The following is a 10,672-nucleotide window of genomic DNA, read 5'->3' as shown; positions in this document are numbered from 1 at the left end:
TCCACACATGAAATGGATGGAATCGTGTATCCCTCAACACATTCCCCATCTCTATAGTCAGCAGATGGCAAACAAGTCGCAGATATTTCCACTTAAGGTTAGTACTTTGTACTTTGAAGATTTTCAATGAAGTTTAGGGTTTGATAAATTACTTTTTAATTTGTCAGGAAGAATATTTAACCAACAAATGATAAGACTAGTGTTGCCTTATTCAGTTGTGTTTGGAAGTCAAAATCAACAATGTGAGCACACACGTCGACTTTCAAGTTTCATATTGATAAAGAACTTTTTTCAGATAATTCTCCAAGAATGACCAAGATCCTAAGTATTATGATGGATGCATTCAGGTGTTAAATGAACTTAGTAGAGAGTTAATGACTTGTTATGAGAAAGCTGGAAGAAGTAAAAGCATTGAAATTGTTTATTGTTGTTGGTGGATTTATAATTCCTTTCTTCTGTTCATCAATGATTTTAGCATTGCACTGATCAATTATTTACGGACACAGTGACTGAAAAGCAATTTGAACAAATGTTTACAGGAAATTCTAAATCCACCATTGTTCTTCTGTAGTTTTACAGTTCAATTTGTTTAGTGTTTGAATTTCAGTTTGTATTTCAGTTTTTGAATTTCAGTTTACCTTGTTCAACTCCTGTTAAGGAAGAATGGAATGCTGATATAAAGATTGATAAAAACAAAAATTTATAAAATTATTTATTTTGTAAGAAGGAACATCACATAATGGAGATGTCTTCCCATTCCTCCTTGAATTATTTCTTACACATTAAGTACTGGCAAATATTTTAAGTACATACATTGCTAAAGATAAAGCAAAACCTGTAATAACTGTTGTAATTGAATTTTAATTTAAATGTGTCTGCAATGCCAAATTACATATAGATTTATATATTATCATATATAAGATATATTACTTAAAGTTATACTAGCTCTCATTTTTGGTGTCAAAATTTTTTGTTGCGAAAGTGTGATTTACTATTTCAATGACAGAATTTTTTTTTATAAGCTTTTGTTATTAATATTTGTGTTAGAAAACCTATCCAGAGCTTGTGAATGAAGTAAAATTACATTATTGTCTTCTCATACAAAAATTGATTTCTATATTCTATATAAAATTATATATTCAATAGAACCGAAATCTTTATTTTGATAAAATCTTAAAGTTAATTTTGATTTTATCAATGATTATGGTTAAAGTTACATACAAAACGATCATAATAGCACATTTCTATATCAAAATAAAATTTTCAGATTGAGAGCTATTATAACTTTAACATGATATGTTTAATAATGTGATATTGCGTTGAGATCAACCTTATTACATGTATGTATTTATAGATTTGATTTTAGAAGAAATACTTATACGAGTTTTGTTAACTTATATATCAGGAGATAGCTTTGAGGATGCCAAGATAATACTGGGAGGGGATCAGCTCGTTAGAGTGAGGATGAGCGGAGCCAAAGACCTTCTTGCTGGAGCTCACACTGCAGTGGAGTGAATGGAGATTTTTGATCCTGTTATAGAAGAGCTTTTCCATGTTGAACAAGATTTTCTTGATGTAAGTTCTGCTGCCTAAAACTTATTGGTAATATTGAAAAAGCAAAACATGTATATTGTAAATTATATATATGATTCAGCAAATTTATAATTGTTAATTATACAATTTTTTCTTTCATAATAGAAATTGTTCAAACGATTTTTCTCAACGAAGTCTGCACGACAGGAAGGAAGCCTGTTTTTCTTTAAATGTCAACTGAGGAGGACGAATGTAAATGGTCAAGTGAAAGGGGGATTCCAGGTAATAAACATTTAATAGTATGTATCATATTTCAGAGAAAAGAATCAAAATTCAAATACATGTATAGTATATACATTGTATAATAAATATATCGTGTATCTCTTATCATTGAAGGGAACATAAATATTTTAATTAACATTCTTCAGTTAATCAATTCAAGAAAGTGTGCTATGTACAATCATAAACTTTACTTTTGAAGGTCAAAATTGCAGAATTAAAAAAAATAAGGGAGGGGGTGTTACATTTATTTCCATTGCATCATTTGATGATAGTAATACAGTTTTTTAAATATTATTTTTAGGCGCATAGTGACTTTGTGCATACAGTTGGCGAGGCCTTGTTGATTCAGTTCTGTATGAAGAAATTCTCAATGGACACCCTTGAGAGTGAGCCAGTTATTCCAAATTTAATTCTGCCAGAAAATATCCGAAGTACTCACATTAAAAGTAGGAAACCACTCTTCTGGAAGATTGTTCAAGATATTGTGAATGACATATTCATGAAATTTCATGACCCAGGATGTTTGTCTCCAGTACACTTGGATTTTGAGGGTACATCTGTGATCATTCCAAGAGAGCAATTGCGCAAAAATGGCTATGTTGACTTGAAAATGTCCACTGGAGAAATATTTAGAGTATTGGATTCATCGGAAACAACGGATGACTTGCACAACTACTCGGTACAATTACTAATGTGGTATCTCCATTTGTGTGAATTTCAAGATGGTATTCGAGAAGGAGACCCTTTCAAAACCAACATTAACTTAAAAAGAATGATTCCCTTCTTCTACAGTCATTCAGCACGATCAAAGTATGCAATCGAGTGCATCGATTACATTCTCAAAACAGAAATTCTGCTACCACAGCATACCGCCATGAGAGTTAGATTAGGTAGTTTTGTTAACCCACATCGAAAGAAGGGGGGGGGGGAATAAGCCAGCTGACATGCAACAAGAAAATAATATTCTAGTTCTTAAAGATGTCATAAAGGGCTTGGGTGCCAACAAAACAACAAAAGTTATGGAACGTGCATCTGCAGCAGCTCCTGTTGTGGCAGAAACTGTAGAAACTTACATGCACAATATTGGATGTGTAACAAGGAGTGGAAAACACATTACTAAAGACAACTTGGAAGATGTTACATTTGTAGTTCAAAGTTTGAGTGAAATTGACCCATTTAGTGTTACCGATAATCGCAAGATGAATTTTTACAATGGTTTCAGGAAAAATCCTTTTTCATGTATATCTTCAAATTTTCAATCACATCTTTTCAAAATTGTTGAGCGGTTGACAAGAGGCCAGAACATTGATCTTGAATACTATAACCAGTAAGGATCATTCCTAGTTTTGTAATTCAGGGGTATGCTTGTTCATTTGTTTTATGTAGTACTTATACATGATAAATGCTATTGATAAGTCAGTAGAAAATCTTTTTAAATGAAAGGTGAAGATATTGAACAGTGATCAATCTCATAAATTTTCTCAAACTCATATGGCAGCTTCCTGACAGTGCAGATTCAAGTTTGGAAATATAGTCTCTGGGGGTAGGTTGGACGCAACATTAGGGGATCAAAGTTTTATATGCGAATATGTAAAGGAAAATCTTTAAATATGGGTGATCGATGTGGCCGAAAGGCCTGTTCGTTTTTGTTAATTGAGTAATATATATACATTCAAAACATGCCATAAAAGAATCTTGTGTAATTTATCAAAATGTAACGCCATAATAAACAATTTGTTACATTTGAAGTATTTTCATTATTTATTATCATAGTATTACCAGTTATTTTAAAATTTAAAATTGTAACTCTCAAGCATATTTGTTTTTCATTTGTCAAGGTATTCTTGCACAATTGTCAGGGTCAATGCAATTCTTGCAGTTTACACTACATGTAGTACTGTAATTCATAAATAGATATTTGGTCACTTTATAATACATAATACTGAATTTTTTGCAAAAATCTTATAGTTCACAGTCTGTGCAATTGCATAAAATATCACATACACTACAGCATTTGCAATTTTTGTTCCCCTCTTCTGGCTTGTAATCCAGATGTTGTAACATTTGCAAACGCAAACAGGTGTCTGTACTTGTACAGTGTTGGCGCATTGAGTTTTGCATGCCAGGTCTGTTTTTCCTGACATCTGTTTTATTTACATACAAAATTGCATCAGCTGGTAATCCATCCCGTCCAGCATGACCAGTTTCTTGTAGATATTTTTCAATGCTTGTAGGACATTTGAAATGAATAACTTTTCGAACAGCAGGTGCATGCATACCAATGCCAAGGGCTACAGTGGCAAGTACCACACGAATGACCGGTTCAGATTTGCTGAGTTCTGATACAATATAATTTTTCATTTTCTCAGGATAGTTGGTATGGTATTGTGCAAAACACTGCTTCTCAGGACACTCAAAACCTAATTTGCTCTCCAAAAACCTATATCCATACCTAATTGATTCTAAATCTGTATATATAAAAGTGAGAGGATAATGTTTTCTGTCCTTTAGTAAACCACTTGCAATTTCCCCCAGAATTTTGTCCAAGTCGTCCTCTTGTTTTATGCTGGGGAGTCGCTCATACTTGTGGTACTTGATGTTTGGTCTGTCTGGGTTCTTAGTAATGAATATAGGATTTTTTAACCCAAGGTTTTTAACAAGTTTTTCTTTTGTTGACTTTGATGCAGTGGCTGTGAAAAGGGACACAGGTACCTTGGGGAAAATAGCCAGTAATTCTTGAATTCTGGAGAAATCTTTCCGAAAGTCTTCTCCCCTTCAAGAAAATAATCATTTACAAAATAGGGAAATATGGAGATAATCAAGAATTAGTAAACTTTTTTTGGTATCTTTAAAAAAATCTTTTTCAAGAACCACTGGACCAATTTCAATCAAACTTGGCACAAATCATCCTTGGATGAAGGGAATGACCTCTCTAAAGGTAATAAAGAGAAGGCAACTACTACCTTAATATCTTACCACTCGTGTATCATGTGAGCTTCATCAATACAAATTCCACAAATGTGATCTTGCAAAGCCTTGCTTTGCAAAATTTTCCTTCCATCTTTGGAGGAAAGGAAAGCCTCAGGATGTGCATAAATGAGACGGAATTTCCCAGCTGCCACTTCTTCTTTTGATACTTTAATGTGCAGCTGTCCAGTATCTTCATCAATATCATCATTGCTGCTGTAGTCATGCTCATCAACATCACCTGCCAAAATATCTACAGGATCTGAATTGGTTGAATATAATCATATTTGTACTCTACAGAAAATTTATTAGTCAACAGAGTACCGGTATAAGTTTAAAAGTATCATTAGTCCCAAGGGCTGTGGAATCTAGAGAGAGAAAAATTCTGGCTCTGCATATCTAAGCTGAATTATAATATTCAGCAACAATATAAACAAGATGTGTTATTGGACTTAAATTCCCCAAAAGTAATGAAAGAATTTACAATTCTTGTTTAGACTGCCACCAGGATTTGAACCTGGACCTCCTCAAAGCCAGCATATTACTAGTAGCTTGAGGCGTGCTAACCATTTACACTAAGGCAATCTGTACAGTACAGTACAGGTCCAGCACTATCTCTATATTTACCTATATAGCTTTATTCAGTTACATGTCTTTGAAATGTATTTGAGATAGCTTGATTTAGATATACTTCAAATCGTTTATCAAATCGAATTTCACTATATATATTTCTATAGTGATTGTGTTGGATCTGCTGTATGTGTAATTACAACAATTGAAAGGTTTAACATAAATTGTTTTTCTTTCCCTTAATAAAGTTCTGTAAGTGTAAAAGGTATGAATGACTTCTTAGAAAAGTGAAATCGTGAATGTAAAATGCATATACGAGATTCAACTTCGCTAGCCAAGGGTTTACCAGCTGTTTACAGTTTAAGGGTATCGGAGTAGACTGAAAATCCTTGACTAGCAAAGATGATATGGAGATTAAAATTAAGAAAAAACCTCTATCCACAACATCTTTCAGCTTGAAGGTGGAGCCATCTCTTCCTGTAATGTCAAGAAAACAAGCAGGAATTCCATTTTCACAGTTTTCGTACTTGGTCCTTCATAATGGCGTTCAGTGGGGGATATAACGATAACACAAGCCATGGGGTCCTCCGAAAGAAATGGCATCATCTGAAATATTACACTTTTCCCAAAACCAGTGGGTAATAAGCAAACGATGTCTCTTCCCTCTATGAAGGCACGAAGTGCAGTAAGTTGTTCAGAATTCAATTCATAACAGATTCCTAAACTTTGTTTCGCACGTGTTATTGTATCCATGTTTATTTTAAAGTGAAAGTAGAAATAGAAAAGTGAACGTTTATAACATCCACTTTAATATTGTATTCAACTTTTCTTTCTTTCTTTTTTCTATATAATCCAATTTGATACCTTGCAAATTCAATTTCTATAAGAAAATTTATGCTTGTTATTAATGAAAACCTCTGACGATAAGTGTGCACTTATTGCGCTATGTAATTAGGCCGCGTTGTAATCGCGGACGTACATTATCCCAAAACGGTATGTGTTATGCGGTATATGCGGAGAGGCAGAGGACATGCCATTTTACATCTTCCCAAGTCACCGTCAAGGGTTTCTGTAGCCTGGTACCCGAGGCCTTCCGATGTTCAAAGAACGAAGGCCAGGCATCGGATGTCGAATGGATTCTTCCACTGATCAAAATCCAATATGGCGGACTCAATGGTAAGTAATTGGAATGTACGTAAATGAGCGTATCATGGCTTAATTAGCTGTGTCACTTTCGATTTTATGTCATTAATTGCCAGAGACAGACCTTAGGAAATGTATAATACTTGGTTTTCCATGTGACACGCTTGTTTGATATAGTCTTATCCCTTTGTTTTCAAGTAAGTAGGTGATTCATCAACTCGCATATTTTTCACGTGTGTTAAATTAAATCTAACCGTGTCACTTCGTTTTTTCTACTATTGATGGGTTGTATTGGGTTGCTGGCGAAGATACATACTGAGTTTTATAGATGACACGCGCCAGTTTTCTTATTTTAAACCGACAATTTCAGATCGAATTTCCTCGACTCATTTTTGGATAATTTTTTATTACATATAGATCTAATGACGTGCTTTACTTTGATAAGACTATAGGTTATAGCTGAAGTTTATATGATGACTTTCTTGTGCGATGATAGGGGTGTTTTAAGCTTTTATTGGTCTTATAGTGTACAATTTTACAGATTCTCAATATTATGTATATTAATCGTTTTAATTTCAGATGAATTTCCATACATATGGAAAGAAGAAACACATGATAGTAGATGAAAAAACACCCTCATATATAATGCTTCATGAATATGCAAAACCATGCCAACAGGTATAATAATATATATATATTGCTTGTGTAGCAGTTAAGGCTATTTATGCATTTTATAATTCAGTAACATGGTGTCTGACAATGTAATTATTTAATTCTTATGTTGACCTGCCAACTTTATGCTTGATCCAATAGGCTTGATTTAAAGTTTCTGTTGTTACTTTGGTTTACTTTTAATATTCTTCAGATTTCAGAAGGGGTCACTAACAATTTCATTGTCAACAGTTACTATTCCTCACTGATTCACTGTCCTGTTTGTCTAAAATTATATTTGTGTGTCGGTCCACAATTTTTATATATTGCCAAAAGTTATACATTGAGGTATTCTATTTTTGTGTTAGCATTATATTTTGCATTTGTTTGTAACTCAAATTCTTTGTCTTCTTTATGAGAGAACTGAGTTCATACACTTCAATTTAAAAATCTTAGGCTGTAGTAGCCAGGAATTCTGTATCACAACAAAAACAAATTTTACATAATGTGAAGTACACAATATGGCACTATAGTAACATTTCATTGTTATGCTTTTGCACAAACTCATTGTACTGCTTGGATTTGATAATAAAATCACACCTGCTAAAGCTTCAAAGAAAAAATGTAGAAGATCACAATCTGGAGAAACTCAAGACATTCATCCCCCAAAACAAGGTTTTGCATTTATATTTCTCTCACTGTATTGCAAATTTCAAGATAGTTTTCAATACATTAAATTTGTGGTACTTGTGTACCAAATTAATGACTCTTAATATAGTTTTGTGGAAAAAGGAAAAGAAAGATAACCAGATTGATCTCTTTATTTTACCATGTACTCTACAGACTCCAGATGGAAAAAGACATCGAGAAAGAAATTCTAAAGGGGTATTCAAGGACCCATCCTCCTCCACACTAATTCATATTGGAAGGAATTAACATCCAACTTGAATGAAGAATTACAAACTTCCAGAACAGGTTAACAACAAAATCAATTTGTTACAGTCTGTTATTTCAAGTTTCCCACCTCTTACAGCAATAACAAAAACAATTATTTCTGGCATCTAAAGGTGTGAGAAGTTTATCATATTCTAAAATATGTTCTATTTGTTAGTGGAAGAAATTCAATCCCAAATTGATTATATTAGATACTGACCATTTCTGTATTGATAAAACACAATAGTGAAAAGTGCATGATTTTTTGGTATGGAATGAACTGACCTGCCTTGTTTTATTTCATGTACATCATGCAGACCCTTTAAAAAAGGAGAAGCCAGATCTTCAGAAGACTTCCTTGAAAATGAGAATTTTTTGAGTGGAAGTGAAGAATATGGGATGCATACAAGCAGACATCAGCATTCCCTCCCTCTTGTTTGTGTAAGTAAAACCTTCATGAATATAAAACTTTAGATGTAAAGGGAAATATATTGACATTCAAAATTCACAGTTGGTTGTTCATCTTCTGCAAAAATTACAGACTTGTTTCATTATTTATCTATGATAAAATACGTGTAACGACATAATTAATATTTATGATATATGTGCATTGTGTATTTACTACTATTCCTGATCCATATCAATGCAAATCTTTACTGATTATACTGATGTTTTGTGATATTGTTTTTAATTTTTAGATCAGAGGTGAGCTTTTTGAGAAAGACTTATGGAGGAAGTTTGAGAGTGTCAGTTCTCAAATCAAGAAGTTATCTAACAGTAGGAGGAGTAGTAATTCATTCCACTGTATGGCCAGAGAAATATATGACATAAAAGACCCGAAAAAGGAGATTTGGCATTGTTTCATGTGGAAATTGAAGAATCTTTGAAATGGATACATGCAACACAGACATGTTTCAGTTACTTGGGGATAAAACTTATGAGGAATTTTGCTAACTTTCAGATGGGAATGTGTTGCACAAGAAATGCTTGATCACAACCTTCTTTTATTAGAAACCTTTTCTATGCAAATAATTATTTTAAATGAAATTTAGCTATTTCATTAGACTAGTAAACATGTTTTCTGTGCAAGTGTGTGTCTTTGACATTAAATGCTATGATATATTGAAGTATTTTTAAACAATGGAAGATCTCTACTAGTTCTTTCAAAGGAAAGCCAACAACAGGAATCGAACCTGTTCCTCCATCGTACAGATACGAAAGTGTGCACCAGTACACCATGTTGGCATATATTAAGAACTAGTAGCCTTGGAGAGTACATATTGTATTATTCTTGTACAGTTGATACTGGTTGGTGTGATATATATAGATGTATATATATAATATACATACAGCTTAGTATATATAATGCATGCCTCGTGTTTGCTAGTCGTCAATAAAGCATTTGAATTGAATATATTCTTTGTTCATGAAGAAAGTCTAATATTCTGAAATTTAGATAAATCTAGCATTTCTGTATGTGAAATACCTTTAAATCTAGCTGAGAGAAATGTCTTTGTAACCCAGTGTTTATCTGGGTCAGAATAGGTTCTCTGCACCTGATTGCATATTATGAGAAAAGAGTTAACATAGAGTGATCATTGAATAAGATTGTTAACTGAAATATTGTGGTACAATTAAGAACAGTCTGATCCTCACTGCTCAAAAGGCCAAAGTACCAAGTATAGGTCTAAATACAGGCAATTGATGGTGACCCTTGAATATGGATGAATTTTAAACAATAGAGAATCAAACAATGATTGTAACTGACATATATATGATGTACATTAAAATATATTAAGAACTGAACTAGCATAAGATCACAACATAAAAGGGCCTGAAAATCGTTGGATGGAAGTTCTTGGGTCCATATGAGTGAAATATTCTCGAGAGGGACGTTAAACAATATACAACTATACAGGCATTCGATCTTGAGGCCAAAACTAATTTCCACATTGTGTTTACATAATTTGTGCATGTAGGTTTAACTTGTATCTTTCTAGAATAAAATGTTATCTTGCTTAATATCAATTATTTACAAACTGCAAGGGTGGCTCATAAACAGCTAGCAGTTGCAATAATATTTATACTGCTTAACAAGGATAACCAGTCAAAATGAGTCGAGGAAATTCGATCTGAAATTGTCGGTTTAAAATAAGAAAACTGGCGCGTGTCATCTATAAAACTCAGTATGTATCTTTGCCAGCAACCCAATACAACCCATCAATAGTAGAAAAAACGAAGTGACACGGTTAGATTTAATTTAACACACGTGAAAAATATGCGAGTTGATGAATCACCTACTTACTTGAAAACAAAGGGATAAGACTATATCAAACAAGCGTGTCACATGAAAAACCAAGTATTATACATTTCCTAAGGTCTGTCTCTGGCAATTAATGACATAAAATCGAAAGTGACACAGCTAATTAAGCCATGATACGCTCATTTACGTACATTCCAATTACTTACCATTGAGTCCGCCATATTGGATTTTGATCAGTGGAAGAATCCATTCGACATCCGATGCCTGGCCTTCGTTCTTTGAACATCGGAAGGCCTCGGGTACCAGGCTAGGGTTTCTGATCCGATGTTC

General features: G+C 33.3%; 1 long non-coding RNA gene and 1 pseudogene across 1 annotated transcript; both read left to right on the top strand.

Annotated features, from left to right (window-relative positions):
- Positions 1–1,464: 1,464 nt before the first annotated feature.
- On the top strand, positions 1,465–3,513 carry LOC125667382 (uncharacterized; annotated as a pseudogene).
- A 2,855-nt stretch (positions 3,514–6,368) lies between these two features.
- On the top strand, positions 6,369–9,491 carry LOC125667728 (uncharacterized). The gene is made up of 5 exons (XR_007367335.2): positions 6,369–6,528; positions 7,075–7,173; positions 7,990–8,121; positions 8,397–8,520; positions 8,778–9,491. It is a non-coding gene; the product is annotated as an uncharacterized LOC125667728 (long non-coding RNA).
- The last annotated feature ends 1,181 nt before the right edge of the window (positions 9,492–10,672 follow it).

This window comes from Ostrea edulis, chromosome 3 (genome assembly GCF_947568905.1).
Source record: "Ostrea edulis chromosome 3, xbOstEdul1.1, whole genome shotgun sequence".
Classification (NCBI taxonomy): domain Eukaryota; kingdom Metazoa; phylum Mollusca; class Bivalvia; order Ostreida; family Ostreidae; genus Ostrea; species Ostrea edulis.
The sequence above is the reverse complement of the archived record's forward strand: the minus strand, read 5'-3'. Positions and strand labels throughout refer to the sequence as shown.